At 40.2% G+C, this 15,742-nt stretch overlaps 1 long non-coding RNA gene across 1 annotated transcript; it reads right to left on the bottom strand.

The window, feature by feature from the left end:
• Window positions 1-2,715: 2,715 nt before the first annotated feature.
• LOC119899762 lies at window positions 2,716-13,940 on the bottom strand. The gene is made up of 3 exons (XR_005443910.1): window positions 13,914-13,940; window positions 8,938-9,004; window positions 2,716-2,822 (listed from the first exon to the last, which is right to left on the bottom strand). It is a non-coding gene; the product is annotated as an uncharacterized LOC119899762 (long non-coding RNA).
• Window positions 13,941-15,742: the final 1,802 nt, after the last annotated feature.

The following is a 15,742-nucleotide window of genomic DNA, read 5'->3' as shown; positions in this document are numbered from 1 at the left end:
GACTTTAATTGTCTCCATAATAAAAGTTGATGGGAGAAATAAAAGAAAAAGAAATAGGCCTTTCTAATAGGCCTAAATGAAGAAAGTTGTGTGTGGGGCTTTTGTTGTTCAGACCTACTATGAAGATTTTAATTAGATAGTGAATCATAAAACAAACCAACTCTTTGCAGTGATGCACTTGAGTTTAATACTATCTGTTGTAATGAATCAGATCAGTCCGATCAGCCACAGTGTCCAATCAATATAACAGCTACGCAATAAGGGGGCGTGTCGGTCAGTAAACTTCCACGAAGGATGCACTGATGTATCCTCGCTCAGAGATCGCTCCTAGGTCCTTGCGCAAATAAGAGCTTTGGGACGGCCTGCCAGATGGCAGCCTGCAACAACTTCCGGTTCAAGCGAGGATCGAGGAAACGACAAATAAGAGACTTGAGAAGAACCCTGTGAAATAACCTTGGTATTATTTGCATTTCTGACTCTGGTTCTCTGTCTGCACAGGGGTTTGAAAACAAATGAGCTCAGCTTTAGCAGTGAAGAAGCGCTTAAGATTCTGCGAACCTTTTCTTTCCATATTATTTTCTCAGTCCTCATTAATTTGTACAATTCAATTTTGAAGCAAAGAACCTTGGCTAGATGACATGTGGTAACTTCCATCCATTTACCTAGACGCAATTCTTCCGAGTTTACAACTTATGTGAAAAAAAAATAACTAAATATGAAAACAACTTGCAGTTCAACTGTTTCAAAACAATTAAACATGTTCAAAGTGATCTAATTGTGAAAGGCTTCTGTCCCAAATTGAATGAGTACATCATCAAAGAAAACCTTCCTTGTGAATAAAAATACACCACATTTGCACAATGGTACAGTCAGATCCTAAATGAGGCTGGCTTGTGAGGATTCTTTAAATGGAGGTGATATAGCAACCATCACAGATCGTTAAAAATAGACATGCTATAGCTCTGCAGCAATCACAAAGATGAAGTCCTCATGGGAAAAAAAACCTTTATGAAAGTTAACCCGAACTGTAGTATTTTAGTAGGCTGATCTAGTCAGTCCCTTACAGATGACAAATATGCAGACAGACGCACAGCCAAAGCAAATACTTTCGGCATGCATGTTAAATTACATAGAAGTTAGTATGTCTTTCTGTCCTCAAACAGAAATAACCAACAGAAAGGTTTTTAAAAGAGGAAGAGCATGGGACAACAAAAGGAGGAAAGTGAAAGAAAGGGGAGGAAAGCACTTACCCTTTAATCCAGCTACAAGATAGCGGGGTCAGGGTTTAGAAGAAGAAGAAGAAAAGGAAGAAGATACAGAGAAACATAAAGACACACAGCAAAGCCACCAACACTTACAGCAGTTCTACAACAAAGAGCGAAGCAGCAAATGGAGACAGAAAACAGTAACAGTTGGAAACATATATGTCATAAATGTTGTGAGGACAACTGTGCAGTAGGAGACAGAGTGGGACATCAAGAACAAGAGAACAAGAAGCTGAGTAATAAAAAGGAGGGCCTAAACTGCTTTTTATTCTACTTATTGATCACTGATTGCTACAGTATACACTTACTATACAGTAAGTGGGCTTCTAATGCTACTATAGGAATAATATAAAGCATTAAATGTGGCTGCAACAGACAAGTGTATCCCATTTTTTTAACATTGAGTTCAATCAATCGATGTCACTTGTGCTGCCAATTTCTGGCCTGACAGGGGGCCTTCAAGTTAACTGTTTGAAATGCAACAATTATAGAAATGCAGGGCCAAATATTTTCCTAAAAATGTGACCACTATTGTCGAAATGGATGCTGCATCATCAAGTTAGAAAATAAAAAAATTATAGACAACAACATGGTTGCATCCTGTTTGAGGAGAAGCATTTGTGTGGTATGAGAACTAAAAGACTAGTCAGAATCTGAGTGTTGAACACTCACAGAACTGAGAGATGGGTGCATCAAGCTGTGGCGTCGTGCTCCCCTCGAGTTGAGTTTCTGGACCTGGGTGGGAGGAACTGGCTTATGGGACTGGCGGTAGCTCGGTACATGGCTTGGACCCATAGGATCCGATCCTGCTCATCATCACTGGCAAAGATCACAGTGTCGCCCTCTTTCACAGCGTTGAAGAACGTCCGACCGCCATCTAGACCTAAAGGATGGACGGAGGAAGAGGAAGCTTTGTTTATGTTTATGTGTTAACAGGATCACGCATTCCTGTTTGTGTAGATACGTCAGAATAAAACACCAAAAAAAATGACATGACTATTTAAAAAAAGTCTCATCATCAGCACATTGTTTGTTATGAGGTTATCACAGAATGTCATGAGTTACATTCACAAGCAGTTTTAAAACTTATTGTGGTCACTTGCTCCAACACTCACAAGACCTCTCCTAAAACTCAAGCTAAGATCAACAGGATTACATTCATTAGAAGTAGCGAGGGATGGAAAGGCAATTTATCTGTTTTTTTAAATGGTTATATAGAAGTCTGTTTAAATCTATAGGACACCTTTAATCACTTCCTTGTTGGATCCATGTTCAGTTTGTACACCCCCCACAGTCCTGAGAACAGGTATAATCAGGCAACAAACGCCTATGTGGGTGGACTGTGCGTGTACAGGAACGTTAACAACAAATTGAACTTCAAATTGTGACACTTCCACTGCGTTGCTTGTTGTTATGCACTGCGCAGCTGTGTCATGTGGTTTCTGTTACTGGTTGAGGGTCGGTGTAGTCCACGGTGTAGCCATCCAGTTGGAGAAGCTCTACAGGCTCTGCCTTCTTCTCTCTGTAGCTGCACATGGCAAAGGTGTACTGACTCACCTGCTCCAATCACAGAGAGGGGAAAAGTTCATTCATCAGCTGGCTCAGTGCATTAATATGGTGGTAAGTTAGCTGTTAACCTTTTGTTTTGTATGTTTTAATTCACATCAGTTAAACATAAAAACAAGCACACATCACCACATGACAACATCAGGATCAGGGGAAAGCATTAGCAGCAGGCAATAACAAAAACACAGCATGTAAAAAATTACCACATTATGAAATTGAAACTTCACTGTCCCTCAGAGGGGAAGCTTCCTAAAGAAAATGTCAAAAACCTTACTAACCCTCTGCTACAATAAACTTGAAAATCTACAATCTTTCAAAGACTTTCCAGTATCATAAAGAAATGCAAACTGATGTCACAATTCCATGTCAAGTCACATCTTTTCAACCTCCCTCCAGGAGGCAGATACAACATGGCAGGACCAAACAGATGAAGCATGACTCAGATTCCAAAGAGCAAAACATTTGAATCAGAAACACCTTAAATCTGCATAGCTACATTTGTTTAAGCATATACCATTTGCAAAGGCTAGTCTGGAAATATTTAAATTAGGATAGTAAAAGTTTTAAATGCATTCAGCTTTAGTATTAACGTGTACTGTAGGTAGGTTTAATCTTGTTGCTTATTTATTTATTGAATTAAAAGTGACAGCCACCTGTGAGAAATATGAACATATGTGCAGCTGAGCTGCTTGGAGTGTGAGGAATATTAAATATGTTCATGTGTTTGTAACAGTTGTTAGGTGGTGTATGGTTGCTACAGGTGGTGGGCTGGAGTCGAGTGCTTACAATGTGTATGGATGTTAGAGTAATTAGGCATCAACTTAAATATGACACTTCAAAATAACGTCACACTAAACTGTGGCATTGGCTTCACACAGACAAGCAACAGAATACTGAAATGCCTGAACACATGAATGTGTGGACCAAATACATTACTATTATAGCTATTATAATTACACTTACACACACACACACACACAATAACTGATGGTGACAAGGACTTAGTTTCACATTTGAGGGAGGGCTGCCTGTATCATGTAAAGATATATCAGCATAAAACAAACTAACAGAGTGGACAGTTATTAGATTCCTCATCGAATAATTGTGGCCATAGTCTTGTCACTGCTCCCTGTGTTGGTAACAGGAAGCGTAGTGACACTGTGTTGCTAGCTGGAGCTAGCCTGCTGCTACTGTAGCTGCCAGTCATACCAGCCTGTCGTCACAAATCACCAGGCCTGGCCAATCCGCTGTCGTTGTCACCTCTGCCACTGCAAGTGGCAACTTCTAGCTGCAGCTGCATTCTGTGTGTGTGTGTGTGTGTGTGTGTGTGTGTGTGTGTGTGTGTTAGAGTGTATTGCTCATGTTATGGGGACATAAATCTGTTTCACAGTCACATTGTGGGGACTCATCTGCCTTTTGGGGACAAAACCTTAGTCCTCATAACGTAAATCATAACATTTTGGGGTGGTTTAAGGCTTAGGTTAAGGTTCGGGTAAGGGTTACATTTAGGTAAGTAGTGTTTATAGTTAGGTTAAGTCTCCAGGGAATGAATGTAAGCCAATGTAATGTCCCTGAAAGTGACAAACTCTGTTGTGTGTGTGTTGTGTGGTGTGTGTGTGACAAATGAGATTCCCCACAACAACACTGATGAGACCTAAGGGCAACTAAAGCATGGAGGGAACCGGACCGACTCTCCAGCAGCTCCCTGGCCTCCAGGACACCACAAAGGCAAATCAGAGTCTAAACTACCGACCCCCCCCCCATACCCCAAAACACCAGCTTCCTCTCGCTCTCTCTCTCTCAGCTGTCAGTCAGCACGAAGAGAGACAGAGGAACAGACAGTGATGAAGAATGAGAAAAGAAGAGAGTGAAGAGGATTGCTACAGTCTTTTATATTCACATCATTACAGGAAACACATGGACATGAATACAGATGATTTGCTGGATGTGGCATGTGTGTTCACAAAAAACTTCAGAAGCCAAAAGGAAAAACATCCAAACCCTGACATGGTTAATATTATTTCTGATATTAAAGTAATTGAGCTGAAATAAATAGAGCTGGATTAAAATAAATCAACCAAAAGAAAATTAAAATTGAATGAAACTGACATAGTGAAATAAAGCTAAATTATCTGAATTCAGATTTGTTGTATTAAACACAATTGAACGGGAAAAAAATTAAAATAAATAAAAATGCTGAGAAAAAAAAAAGAACTAAGACGAGCTGAAGTAAATCAAAATCAAGTGACCTGAATTAAAATGAAATAAATAAAAGTGAAATGAAGTTAAGTGAATTGAAATGCACTGAATCAAAATGAACTGAACTGATGTGAATTCAAATGTACTGAAATTAACCAAACTGAAATTAATTCAACTAAAATAAAGTGCAGGGAACTGAGTTGAATTTAAGTGAATTTAAATCACTTGACTAAAATTAACTGAACTAAAGTGCACTGAACTGAACTAAACTGAAGAGAATTGAATTGAAGCAATTTTAGGGGAATGGAAAGACAGATGGTGGGCACATGTAGAATGAAATTTGGTCCACCATGAGCACACAAGGTTTAGCTGATCTGTAATCTGCCTGAATGCTCTGAGGAGGCCACAACCACTGTACTGATTATGAACTGATGGACAAAGAGGAGGGGGTGATTTAAGGACAAAGAGGAAGACTGGAGGATGAGGAATGAAGAGATGACAGGCAAGTGATAGATGACAGGGGAGAGAGAGAGAGGAGGAGGAGGAGAAAATGAGTCCAAAGTAGAAGACGTGGAGGAAGAAAACGGATATGGACAAAGACAGCAGGACTGAGAAGAGACAGAGGGAGGGAGTGGATGAACAGAGGTGTAACTTCTGAGATGTAGTACGTGTCTTATACTCAGATTTCAATTCCTAATTCAGTCCAAACTGTTGGTTGTACTAATAAGGATACAGTATACGTTGCGTACAGAGTATGTTGTACAATGAAACTGATCTGAACATTTTAAATCAGAAATATTATGCACCTTCACTTCTAACATGATGTACATTTAACTATATGACAGAGCTGCAGCTCTGTTTAATGCAGCTTTGCAGTATAGGTTATTTCTGTATGCAGGCCTCTCAACACTGGCAGAGAGGCTTGTGTAACAAGTTGGGAAAAGGATAAGGAGCTTGACAAATTGACACATCAAAAAAGGCCTTAAAGCATATAGTAAACCATAGTACATTTACATAGTAGATAAAGCACTCTAAATACAAACTAGTATAAAGTATTCTAAGCACATGGCACAACGACTTTTTTTCTCTTTTTTGCTTCCTTGGGATGGGATTTGTTGACAAATAGAACAGCTCTTCTAATATGATGATCTTCCAGCATATCTCAGGGTGTGGTAAGAGTTTTTATAAAGTAACTGCACCGAGTCTCATAATCCTCTTGCTCTTTGCTCACCCTGTGCTGAGTGATGTAGCATCGCACTATGTGATCACAAGTACAACACACCACACCTAACACCCAGCTGACATGTTGGGTATGGTAAAAGGTCCAGCAGACTTTAAAGCCCCAGAGAGGTCAGCGCTGCAATGATTTTACAATACATACAATATCATAACGAGGAAGTGCTCCTTAAACAGTTTTTCCTAACCCCATGATACCTTGCATGAAGTATGGCGTACAGAGATATTGGAACGCTGCATGCAACTATGCTTTATGCTCCCATATACGAAATCATTCATCCAGATATCTCTAACAAAAATGACACTGGATTTGAGTGGACACTGATTTTGACTGTTGAGAACGTCAAAAACAAACAGGCATTAAATGAGAGGGTACAAATGCACTTCTTATGGCAAAGAAATCTTTAAAAAATTGTACAATTCCAATAATTACTTATAACTTGTAAAAAAAAACACCTACTTTTGTGGTGTGTATTCCTCATACATGTTAATCTTGAAACTTCACTCTTAAAACAGCTCTTTTGATCTGTTTTACAGCTAGGACTAAAAACATTGTACAAACGAGTGTGGATACAGTCATCACAGTGAGAGACACGTTCCATAATACTAAACTATGTGTAAAGGATAGGTTGACATTTTTTAAGTCTGCATTAAAACAATTTTCGCTTGCCATATGGACACTAAAAGAGTTCTTTGTTACTGTAACCTAGTTAAGGTACTTCTAATGTAAGAGGTGGGGTAAAAAATCCACAGTCATTGTTAGTTAACTGTAACTATACATCCTCTGTATTATGACTGAGACTTTAGAATGCATTTTTGAACATCACTTACATTCGAGTTGCACTAGGAAGTGATCACTTCACAGCCAGGAGAATAGGAATGATTACAGTCCAACGAATCCTTTATCGTACATACGGCATGTGAGTACTCTATCAAAACATGAACCAGCAAAGGCTGGAATATCTGAAGGTTTTATGATAGTATAACTTCAGGCTTTTGTGTCTAAAAGGAGGAGCCAAGCTTAACAAATATGTTTGAGGAAATAGATTCAAATCCAAGTGTGAGGTGGTAAAGAGAGACGTGGGTAACAAAATGGCAACAGTGAGTATTTACTTACAAGACTTTTCATGAGAAAAACAGACATCTCTAAAACAGCGACAAAAAGTACATGAGCACTCAAACACACGGCAATAACCAGATAGTGTCTGTGCTGCTCAAGACAAACATCCATGCACATCTGCAGACAGACATAAAAACAAACACACACACACACACACACGAGTGCGCAGTCTATTGACCAGTGTTTGTCACTTGCTATATATTTAGCTGGGAGCCACCGAGAGGCTTCAAGTTGGCGGGGCTCAGGCTTTTCTAGCTGCGAGTGTTAGGCCAGCTAGTGTTCACTCGACTTTGTCAATCTGCTGTCAACTTGTAGCTCTGAGACATATCCTCTGACATACCCCCCACCCCCTCCCCTCCCACCCCCACCACCACCACACACCACACTCTTCGCCTACTACCCACCTCCCAATGCAGAGGAACACCAGGAAATGGCCGCTACCATCGCCCACACCCCCACCTCCCCATCTCCCCATCTCCTGACAAAAGCCTGCTTGGCCTCTCCATCATTCCTCTGACAGCCAAGGGAAGACAGCTTGGCTGCATCTCGCTTCCTCGCTGCACACACATGTGGCCAGTGAAAATATTATCGACACAAAGCGGTGCTGATGTTGAAGGCTGCTCAGGGTTATCTCTTGGGTGTGACTGGGTTTTTGAGCTCACCATACATTCACTTTAGTCCAAATTTGATCTTGTGGAAAGTATGATAGAGAGCAAAGATCAAGAAAACAGTTTATATGGCTTTCTCCCTGTTAGGAATATGAATTTATGATCTTCACCAGTCCATCAGTGATTCCCCAGTTTTTATAGATCAAGATATAACATTGTACAGTCAAAGATTTATTTCTATTGTAGTTCTCAAGAACTTTAATAATGCTATGGAATATATACTTTTGTTAGACATCCTAATTTCTTAACAGGGTTCTGTAGATTTTGGGAAAATGAAGGATCTGCATGAAAATGTGTCCGTCTATCATCTACAGCAACTAAATGTTTTTTCATTACTGAATCATCCGACTTAATTGATTATAAAAATAGATGCAATTAATTTTATGTCACTCGACTAATTGATTAATTGAGAAATCATCTCTGCAAACAGTATGTCTTTACAAAATGTCTGAGCTGACAAAAGGCGGGGGTGCGTGCTATGGCAGGTTGTATTGGGTCAAGTATGGTTGCGAATGGATTACATAGAAATAACGCTATATTTCAAACTATTTCATCTACCTATATACAAATTCTATAAATCTCAGTCTTATAAATCTCTGGCACCCCCATCTGCATAGGAAGAGACACCACTTGGGATCCAGGCCCTCGGGCTGAGAGCTTCAGAGTGCACTAAGGCTTGCAGCTGAGACAGGTGTAATGACTGCAAGTTCATTAGAAAAACATTTCCTTTCGTGACTGGCAAAACTGGCAACTGAAAGATATTAGTAATGCCACTGCTCATTCAAACACCTCGCCCACTGTATGAAGTGTACCATGTTTTGTGTATGTTCTTGTTTTATCACATACAGTTGACTTGTAGCACAACTATATTATCTGTGCTTACCTGAACCAGCACAAAGAATCTTTTCTTCCATCTTTTCCACACGTTTTTGCCAATGGCCCATAGGTACCTGTGGATGAAACAAAACGCTAATATTTAGCTAAAAGAGATTTCTCAGTGTGGCCTTCATGCAGCTGTTGTGAACTTCTTTCTGCATTGCCTTGACTGATATGACAGAAGTCTGATGCGACAGGCCGCATCTGCAGAAAGGATACATACAGAGTGGTAGAGTTGTGCATCGACTGACCTCTCCTGGTAAAACGCCATAACTGCAACCAGACGCTTCACATTTTTTTAATCTCATTGTTCTGTTCTTTATTTGGTGTTTTGTGTCTAAGCTGACAAACCTTCCTTTGCACAGATATTTGTTGTAGTAGGATAAGCACAGTACTGCAACTAATGACACTAAGAGTGCCTCTTTTCCAAGTGTAAGCCATCTGTGAGGCAGCGTGCACAGATAACTCGAATGGGGCATCTAAAATACACAGCAGCCATCCTTAATTTGACCAGTAACACCTGTATGCACTGTAGAGTGAATTGAAATTAGGGCTGTTAGATTACTGACACTAATTAATCAATAACAACAAAAAGTACATCCCCCGTAAAACTGTGTACATGTGCTTTTAAAGGGATCCATGGAGTACAGAGGTGACTAACACATTCCTAACTTTCATAACTAGGACTGGGCAATATTATAAAAATCATTTATTGTAATTTTGAAGAAATACCTTAATAATGATAAGCATCATTATAATGTCTTCATGCAATACAGATAATAGTGCTAAGAGGTCGGACATGAGTCATCATTCTGACACATTGTCTAATTAGGGTTAAACGGTTGGTCATTTTGCCTGAAACTCCCCCAAATCAAATCACTCTGCTAAATCATGTTTCCATTATCCACCCCTTTAAAGTGTTTCACTGTATTTTCTCTACACTGTACATCTGTTCCACACAGTATATTCTGTATCTCCAACTGGAAGTTGCGGATATGTACGTTTATCTAATCCAAAACACGATCTTATGGTGCATTATTCTGCATCAGATGGAAAATCATTTGCCATCTAGATGTTTTTTTTCTATGAAATTCAGCATTTAATATTTGGTATCTCTTGAGACATAGAGATCTAGACTAGACTTTGATTTATAGTAAAGGTCACAACCAAAGTTTCGAGGTGCAGAATTCAGTAAAAGACTAACATTTGAAAACAAATGATCAAACAAATATATCAAGCGTAAAGAAGTTTGTGACAACGCAGAGAACTACACATTTGTTTGTGTTATTTTCCAAAAGCTGGTGCCTGTTACTTAAATTATTTCATTCAGCAATAAAGACCAAATAGCAGTCAGCTTCCATATCTACTCTTTCTTCTTAGAAATACAAGTGTGTATTCTGCAAGTACTAAGGCTTGTTGTGTTGCGTTTTCTTTTTGATTTGACATGAAAACATGATGCAGAAGGAAAAGGACAGGGAAAGGGCTTTGTCATAAAAGAACATTGAGGGTGAGGACCCCAGTTTGGTTAGTCTCTAGTGCTCCCAGGCTCGCTGTGGGTATGCCTGGTTAGCCCTGCTCCGTTTGCCTCAGTGTGCCTTTCCCCCAGTCCCTCCCAGAGCTGCTTCTGCCTGTCGTCCCAAATAAACCAGCATCCATGAGGTGACACATGAGGGCCTGCCCGCGTGCTGAGCAGAGAGTGGGACCGGTAACATGGTATAGGAAGACAGTGTGGGCATCTTACAGTGCAGCTCTGCAGGCTCCTCTAAGGCACTCAAAGAAGCATATGGAGGGGGGAGTGAGGAAGGCAGACATGCAGCTCCTCGCAGCTACAGACAGAAGAGCAATGCTTTGAGGCAGGAAGTGTGTGCCCAGTGTGTAAAAACACTGTCACTGCCACTGCAGGCATACAGTCATCGAATTCACTCATGTGGTGGATACTTACTGCTGTCGAATTGTATGCTTTAATGCAGGGGTTCTAAACCTTTCTGGCAGTCCGACCCCTTTTTGAAGTTGAAAATATTTTCTTTTGGCTGTTCTACGCGCTGTTAATGCACCTGCTGCTGCACCTTGCGTTTTTGAATGAGTGCATGGAGTTGAAAAAAATTCAACTCTTGCCCGACGTCATTCACGTTTTTCCCATTGTCCAATATAATGAATGGAGAGACGGGCCCTCAGTTGTGCTGACGGAAGTTTACAGTCTGTCCCACACCACATCACAGACATCCACAAACACTTTCAACAAAGACTTTTTGTCATTCATAAACTCAGGACTCTATCAGTCAAACCAACCTACTGCTTCTCCTGTACCGTAGTATCATTGAACCCATCCTCTTGTACTGTGCTACCTGCTACTTCACCATGCTCTCTCTCTCACCAATAAGAATAAGCTTCTTAAAATTACTAACACCTCCTCCAAAATAATAGGTCTTCCCACTCCAACCTCCCAGCCCTCATTAATACTGCCACTGCTCGAAGAGCAACTACATAGTACAAAACCCCAGCCCCCTCTCAACTCATGCTTCACCCTTCTCCATCTGGCGTAGATACAGACAGCTGCTCTACAAAAAGGCACGCTTCGGAAAAAGTTTTGTACCCTGTGCTATAAGAGCGTTAAACTTACAGACAATTAATAGTGTCACTTTTGTGTATGTGTAGATATGTGTATATTGTCCATACATGTCCTATATGTGTGTACTATGCGTAGTGATGCTCTTTGTACAGACTGTGAAAACAAATAAAGAATGAATCTGAATCAGACTCATCCTAAAATAAGCCTTAAACCAACCATCATTAAGACGAAGCTCCTGCACCAGCTGGTGGTACTACGAGCGGTGTTCCTCTTTTCGAGGGTCTCATGTGCCCACACGGATCTCAGTTTCCCTGTCTTCTGCGTGCTTGTACACCTCACACACTCAAAACAGTGCCAGAGCAGACGCTCTCCGTTTGTCAGATGTTTATAGCAACAAAACAAACAGACTGTGAGTTATGATTAAGTTTCTATGAAGTAAAGTCGAGTAACATCAGTGTTGGGGCCAGTTTTTGTTTCAATGTAAACCTTCATGGAATGAGAAATAAGGTGACAGAATTTAACAACAGGACTGTAAAATGCAGCTTGAATCCCAGGATCCGCTGGGAACAGTCGGGTTCTTGGGTTCAATTTCAGTACACTAGCTAGGTAATCCATCAAATTGAATCTTCTACCGCAGATCTATGATGAAAGACTCTGATAGCTGATACATGCTGAGCAGAAAAGGCAAGCCAGTTTAATGTCATTAATTCCATCTATGCCGTTACACAATTCAGAATCTTATCAAATGGGCTCCATGACCTTGTATTGGTCTGCTGTGGGTCCATCCTTAAAAAACATTTCCCTGTCATGCCTTTTAGTACATTGGAAAATTAAGTCTGTGTAGTAACAAATAATAACCACAAGAGGGAAGCAAAACATTACGTTTGGGCAAAGAACCTCCAGTAAAACACCTATTCCATAGTGCACGTTGCTGATTAAAGATGCAGTGATAGTGTAGCGCAGAGTAAATAATAAACTTTCACATTTGCCTGTAAAGCCTCTATCTGACATAGGCCTACTCACGTAATGTAGACATAAAGGATCAATGCCACAGAACAGGAACACTTGAGTCCTGGGGATTTCCCCTCTCTTTGGTGAACTTGACACCAACCTATGTTAAAAAATACTATTTGGTTGGAAGCCAAAAGGTTATGTTTGTTTTGTTCAAGGACTTTTATTGCACTGTTAGGATAACAACTTCTGTTGTTTAACACCCTGATAGCATATTTTGGTGCTTCCCAGACTGATACAGAGATCATGAACTAAGAAAGAAAGAAAGGTGTGGTAGGAGAAGGTGCACAAGCAACAAGGACGACCGCAGCCTTGAGAGGATGGCCACGCAAAGCCAATTCAAGAACTTGACGGCGCTACACGAGGAGTGGACTGAGGCTGGAATTGTCAAGAGTCACCATGAATAGAAGGTGTTGCATTCTTAGTGTCAAGCCACTCCTGAACCAGAGATACGACAGAAGCATTAGAAGTAGTATACGGCTTTGAAATGTTTTAATATTATTTTTTATTGGCTCCCCAGTCTGCCATAGCCGTTAAAAGAAATGGTTTAATCTTTCTTTTTATGTAAGGCTAAATATTCTAAACATATATTTAGGAATTCAAATTAAGTTTAATATGAATTTGTTATTTAAAATTAAAGTTGCATGTTTCTTATATTATAGAGACTGGTGATGTAGCGCCCCACCTTTCCTATTTGGGTGCAGGTAACGTGGGTGAGTTTCAGTAACTGGGGACTGAAGTCATGGTTGAGATCCAGTCTATCGACCATTTAAGCATTTTTTTTCATTTCAATGCTTTATGAAATTGATTTAGAACAATGTTGGAACATTTGGAACATAAGTGTGTTATATAAATTAATATGATTTTTAAAGTGACGAAAAGTTCTTGAACATGAGTTGGAACTCGTGCCCGCAGCTTTTAATGTCAAAATTCTGATACACAGCTGCTGCAGCTTAAAGAATAAAGCCAAAATTCATACACGCCATAACAATCCATCTCAGTAACACATTAATGGAACACACAAATGCAATCACAGTCAGATCTACTCACAATCTATTGACGGGGTCAGTGATATTATAAGCCTGTTAACATACACAGTCACACAGTCTGCAATTTTCTGTCTTCCTGCATTGGCAGCTGCAAACTGTGTTGCTTTTAGCAAGTATTATGTGTTTAACTTCTTCATATTTATCTAATATCACAGTTTGCTCTTTGTAAAATATGCCGTTCTGCTACCAGTAGACTTGTCCACGTTTGCAATTGGTGCTACCACCACCAAGAGTTTTTTTTTATCAGGGTGGAGCGACTGTATAATGTCTTAAACTGAAAATCGATAAATCAGAATAGGTATCTAATTTCAGAATTACTGGGCCACCAGCATGCAGAATCTCACTTCCACTTACCCACAATGCTTCATGTTCTGTGGTTTGTCATGCGAATAGCCAGTTGATTGAGGTCATTGTCTGGACAGCCTTTAGACACTGTCATCTTGTGAAGCTCAGACTGCTTGGGACTGTGGGAGTCGGGTGGAGCACAACCTGGAAACAGACATATAATAATAATGTGAGCTAAACACTATATTCTGTACTGTATACTATTACGGTTATACCAATTTAAATTTTACCTTCCCCAGCTCTTTATCTTCCAGAGCCAACATCCTGTGCTCTCAGTAAACAGCTTTACCTTCACAGCAGGTAACGGCTGGGTGGTGGTGAAGACCCTGGGTACCCCAACTGCACACACACACACACACACATAAACAGAAACACCAAGGTACAAGCACAAGAAAGAAAGCACTGTGTTAGTGATGATGATGCCCTGCGGCTGTTGCATCTGACCACCTAAGCTACGGGTCCAGCTAGACCGGAACTTGCAGGGGTTTTTAAAAAGCAGAGTTTTAATGTATTTCAGCTTGTTTGTCATTTCACAGCCGTCACCCTTACTGTTGGGTTCACAATCAGCCCCAAACAGCAGAACAGTTAGTGAGTAGCTGGTGAACATAATGGAGCATTCAGCAGCTAGAGATTTTTCTCAAGATTTATAAAGGTGCATCTCATAAAAGTAGAATATTGTGGAAAGGTTCATTTATTTCCCTATATCCAAATCTCAAAATATTAGAATAAAGAATTATAATACAGAAGTGTCAACCTTCTGAAAAGTTGAAAAGTTCTGAAAAAGGTTAATTTATGTACTCAGCATTTGGTCGGGGCTCCTTTTGCATGGATTACTGCATCTATGCGGTATGACATGGAGACAATCGGCCTGTAGCACTGCTGCAGTGTTATGGAAACCCTGGATTTTTGATGCCATATATTTTCACAAAGAATTTAAGCACATTAACCAGCTCTCATGTTTGGACTGCCTGTAACTTCTCAAAAAGGACTGGAACACTAAGAACTGCACTAAGGACTAGACTGCTAAGAACCATCAGTCATTTGTCAACCAAAGAAACAGGATGTCACCATGGCAAAGGGTCAACCAAGCGCTTTTTTAAGCTTAGAAGTTAGGAGAGTCTCAGGAACATCCTAGTGGGACATTATATACTTTGTTAAGATGGCCCATTGTGGCTAAACGACAGGACATAGGACGCGCAACAGTTGCAGTAAGTGCGGACTTGTATCAGTGCTTTCATGTACAGCACTGCCATATTTCCTTGGTGTTTGCAGAGATATTGATATGAGGCAGGTGGTTGTGCAGAGTAATAATGTTTACAGTGGAGAAATCCATTTAACATCCCACCCACACCTCAGATATACTCACATCCTCTACTGAACAGGGAACTCGGAAACTCAAGGAAATTACCAATTAAAAGCCCAGGCTTTTATTTGTTATTGAACTCACCTGCCTATATTGTGACAAGTGTCTATTTGGGACAGGCCGTTACTTCCTTTTGCACAAATATGTAGCCTCAAGAACACACTGGTGCTCATGTTAATTGTCCGTAAAATTAACTGAACGATAGAATTGTGGAGAATCTAACCAATGTATGATGTGTAACAGTCCATTGACAAAGTTAAACATTCTTTTTTAATGTCATATCTCAGCAGCTTAGAAACTAGCTCAAGCAGGTGACCCTACATCCAAAGAAAATCAGTCCAGGCTTCTAATTGAGACTGCATGTACAGTATTTGTCAAAAGTGTAGCACACCAGGCCAGTAAGGGCATTTACTGGGACAGGCTTTTAATTGAAGTTTCATGGTACATGCAAAATTAAGTCTTTAGAGACCATGCC

The sequence above is a fragment of the Micropterus salmoides genome, unplaced genomic scaffold, assembly GCF_014851395.1.
Source record: "Micropterus salmoides isolate LMB-PRFRI ecotype aquatic unplaced genomic scaffold, ASM1485139v1 Ms_hic_scaffold_1, whole genome shotgun sequence".
Taxonomy (NCBI): Eukaryota; Metazoa; Chordata; class Actinopteri; order Centrarchiformes; family Centrarchidae; genus Micropterus; species Micropterus salmoides.
Note: the sequence above shows the minus strand (reverse complement) of the source record. Positions and strands in the feature narration are given on the sequence as shown.